The sequence below is a fragment of the Canis aureus genome, chromosome 4 (assembly GCF_053574225.1).
Source record: "Canis aureus isolate CA01 chromosome 4, VMU_Caureus_v.1.0, whole genome shotgun sequence".
In the NCBI taxonomy this organism is placed as follows: Eukaryota; Metazoa; Chordata; class Mammalia; order Carnivora; family Canidae; genus Canis; species Canis aureus.
The window spans coordinates 77,595,090-77,599,413 of NC_135614.1; the positions used below are offsets into that span (position 1 = coordinate 77,595,090).

Sequence of the window (4,324 nt, forward strand, 5' to 3'; positions counted from 1 at the left end):
GTACTAGTCAGTGCTGTAAGGCAATAAAAATAAAAGAAACAAAAGGTAGAAGAAAAAGTAAAACACTTCTTTGGAAAAGACAAGTAGGGCAGCCTGGGTGGCTCAGCGGTTTAGCGCTGCCTTCGGCCCTGGGTGTGAGCCTGGAGACCCAGGATGGAGTCCCACATCAGTCTCCCCCCACAGAGCCTGCTTCTCCCTCTCCCTCTCCCTCTGCCTGTGTCTCTGCCTCTCTCTCTCTCTCTCTCTCTCTCTCTATCTCTATCTCTATCTCTATCTCTATCTCTCTCGTGAATAAATAAATAAAATCTTAAACAAAAAGGAAAAGAACAAGTATATTTGTCATTATTTGCAGGTAACATGATTATGTATGTAAAAAACCAAATGAATGTACAAGCTATTGGGATTAATAAGCACAGTTCATGGAAACAATCTCAATATCTTTTTGTCTCCATTCAGAATGTATTTTTTCAATAAATCTTTTACCAAACAAAATTCAAAAAAAAAAATCTCATGTGGAACTGGAGGTAGTTTGAACATAAACATAACAGAAATCCAAACCTGTTATGGTGAGAATGGCAACTCTCTTGAACTCAAGAAAGAATGAAATGGGACGCCTGGTGGCTCAGCGGTTGAGCATCTGCCTTTGGCTCTAGGGCCTGATTCCGTGATTCCGGGATCGAGTCCCTCATCGGACTCCCTGCTTGGAGCCCCCTTCTCCCTCTGCCTGTGTTTCTGCCTCTCTGTCTCTCATGAATAAATAAATAAAATCTTTTTTTTTTTTTTTTTAAGAATGAATGAAATGCCAGTGACAGTGAAACTTTTCTCTCTACACCTAAACAGAAAGGTCTCTCATACCAGAAGTTTCTTGCATTCACACATACACAGAAAAGCTACCTATAAAACAAAAGCCAATTATACTGTGGAAAATACAAATTGCAGAAAACCACAAGTCAATAGAAGAAAAACTACTGGTTTACATGAGAGGAAGGGACTTCGCTCTGAGCCGCTGCTTGGTGAACGCTGCCACCACTGCCCACAGGACCTCGTTGGTGTTGGCCTTCAGACATTCCACCTCAGGGTCTAAGTCAAGGAGCTGCCACACTCTCTTGGTGGCTAAATCGTACTGCTCGTCCAGAAGGGGGGCGAAAGCATTCTCCAGGACGTCGGAGGCGTGTGCCAGGTAAATGAGGGCCAGCAAGCGCTTGTCCATGCGGTGAGGGTCATTCACCCATTTGTCAAGAACAGCTTCCTGTACCTTCTTGATGAGGCGCTGCTTAATATTGTTGTCGGTGAGGGGATGTGTCGTCATGTCAAAAAGTAGGAAGTTCTGTTTCTCTGTGGTCAATACGCCCTTCTCTACCAGACATTCAATCATTTTTGCATGTTTCTTAACTGGTGGTACAGTTCCAAGAGATTCCACATCTCACCTAAAACAGAAGTTTTTAAGAATTAGAGAATTTCAGGTTTATTTTTTTATACTCTTAATGTGAATGGTAAAATGTGTTCACGGTAGCTGGTGTGTTTCTAGGGAAGTAGAATACGAAAAGTATTTTATGTCGGCCTGTATTCCCATAAACGTGAACTCCCTGTGGGACAGGAGTCATATTTTATTAATCTCTGTAGCCCCAGCACCAGGTATATTTTCTGCAATGTAGTATTTTGTCAATAAACCTTCATTAAAGAGAATGAATGAACTATTCCAATACACAAATTAGAATAGCCGGCTGATAGTTTTAGTATGAGGTAGGACTGAGCCAAATTCTGCATTTCAATTGGTATGAAGGTGTCAATAAATAACCAAAGGAAAAAATGAGAGGTTTAATTTTTTAAAGATTTTATTTATTCATGAGAGACACACAGAGAGAGGCAGAGACACAGGCAGAGGGAGAAGCAGGCTCCCTGCAGGGAGCCCAGTGCAGTACTCGATCCCAGGACCCTAGGATCACGCCCTGAACGGAAGGCAGACACTCAACCCCTGAGCCACCCAGGTATCCCAAGGTTTAAATTTTTAACTTTTTGAAAGAATAATTTTAGATTTTCAGAGAAGTTATGAAGATAATAGGGTTGCCATGTGTACCACACCCAGTTTGTCCCACGCCCCAGCTGGTTTCCCCATTAGTGTGGTACTTTTGTCACAATTAATGACCTAATATTGATACATTTCTATTAACTACAGTTCATACGATATCCAGATTTCCTTAGTTTTCACTTAATATTCTTTTTCTATTTCCAGATCCTGCCCAGGTTACCTCATTCTCCTTACTTGTCATGTTTCCTTAGGCTTCTCCTGGCTGTGACAGTTCTTCAGACTTTCCTTGTTTTGAGGACTTTGACAGTTTTGAGATACTGGTTTTGAGGCACTTTGTAGATTGTTCCTCTAATGGGATTTTTCTGACGTTTTTCTCATGATTAGACTGAGATTATGGGTTTTTGGAAGAGAGACCATAAAGGTAAGGTGCCATTCTCCTCACTTCATGTCAAGAGTGGACACTATGAACATGACTTATCACAGTTAATGGTGACTTTGGTCAAGTGGCTGAAGTAGCGTTTGGCAGGTTTCTCCAGCACAAAGCTAATCTTCCCATATCCCTTTGCATTTTGGACACTTGAAAGGAAGTCACTATGTAGAGCACGCAGTTAAGGAGTGGTGAGACATGCTGCACTTCTTTGAAGGTGAGGTATTTACAAACATTATTTGAAATTGAAAGTTTTATTTCCATTACAGAATTAAATGGAAATCCTCATTAAATATGGCTGGTTGAATAAGTGTTCCTGAAGAAAATGCTTTGAAAATGAGAGCAGAAAGATTTTTGTAGAGGCACACACCTAGTAGAATAGGAAAGAAAACAATAGCAGTAAAACTTTGGACACTGCAAAATAAATGGAAAAGTGGTAGACGGATTAGTGGAGCCAAGGAAGCTAATCCTAAACTGGCAGTAGGTAAAGCAGAGAGGTAACCTACTTTACACTGTAAAGCCCCCAGGCGCAGGAATGGGCACTGGATAGCTGTGGAAATCGGCAGGAAGGAGCAGATAATGTAGGGCTAAAAATAGAGAGATTGTTTGAAAGTCTTTTTAGTAGCTAGCATCTCCAGATCTTCTCATTGGCTCTGTACAGTCAGCCCCATAAAAGAGAATAAAACAGAAGGTCCCTGGACTCGGGTACACAAGGCCTAGTCAAAGGAGGCAGGCATCTCTTACTGAAAACAGGGGTATCAAAAAAATTTATGTCCTACAATTTGTGACATCTTAGTCTTCTGTTTCTTCACAATTCCTGGAACCCTGGAAGCAGGATTATCCCCTGCAGCCAAGACATTAGGAGAGATGTCTCTGAAAAATTCTACCAGCCCAATAGAAAAGAATGAAAAACACTGACAAGACAATTTCCTCAAAGAATTACAATGAAGCCCCCATTGTGTCATCTCCCATCATGGACACATATAGTTTCCAAGTAACTTTTATGGCCACTCTAAATAGGAACAAACTGCAAGGGAATACATTCGTTTGGTAAAACACCTCTAATGGTGAAACAGGGAACTCAACATAAAATATTAAAATAACAAAAAGATGTTTATAATTGCCCTAATGTGGAAACAACCCAAATGTATAGTCAATGGGTGAATGACAAAATGGGTACATTCATACAGTGGAATACTCTTTGGCAGTAAAAAAAGGAACAGACTCTTGTTGCATTCTGCTGCAAGGATGAGCTTCAAATACAACATGTGCAGTGAAAGAAAGACACAGAAGATCATATTTGTACTATTATATTTATATGAAATGTCTAGAAAAAGCAAGTGTATAGAGACAGCAGCTTATTGACTGATTGGGACTAGTTAGGAATGGAGATGAATTGCAAACAGGTCCATTGGGGGTGGTGGAAATGTTCTAAAACTAGATTGTAGTGATGGTGGAATGATTCAATGAATACACCAAACATCAGTGAATTAGAGACTTAAAACGAGTGAATTTAATGACACAAGAATTATATCCCAATAAAGCAGTTTTTTAAAAAGAAACTCAGAGAAACAAACTATGGAAGGAGAAGGAAAAAGTCATTACTGCCCTCAGGGAAATAAGAGATGGCATAGATCCATACAAGAGGAACAAGATGATAGTTTTATTTTTATTATTATTATTTTAAAAGATTTTATTTATTCATGAGAGAGAGAGAGAGAGAGACAAAGAGAGAGAGAGAGAGAGAGAGGCAGAGAGAGAGAGAGAGGCAGGTGGAGGGAGAAGCAGGCTTCATGTAGGGAGCCCAATGCACGACTCGATCTTGGGACTCCAGGATCATGCCCTGAGCTGAAGGCAGATGGTCAATC

General features: G+C 40.4%; 1 pseudogene across 1 annotated transcript; it reads right to left on the bottom strand.

Annotated features, from left to right (window-relative positions):
• Nucleotides 1-259: 259 nt before the first annotated feature.
• On the bottom strand, nt 260-3,166 carry LOC144313039 (Golgi phosphoprotein 3 pseudogene; annotated as a pseudogene). The gene is made up of 2 exons (XR_013378718.1): nt 2,264-3,166; nt 260-1,427 (listed from the first exon to the last, which is right to left on the bottom strand). The product of XR_013378718.1 is annotated as a Golgi phosphoprotein 3 pseudogene (transcript).
• Between the last annotated feature and the right edge of the window lie 1,158 nt (nt 3,167-4,324).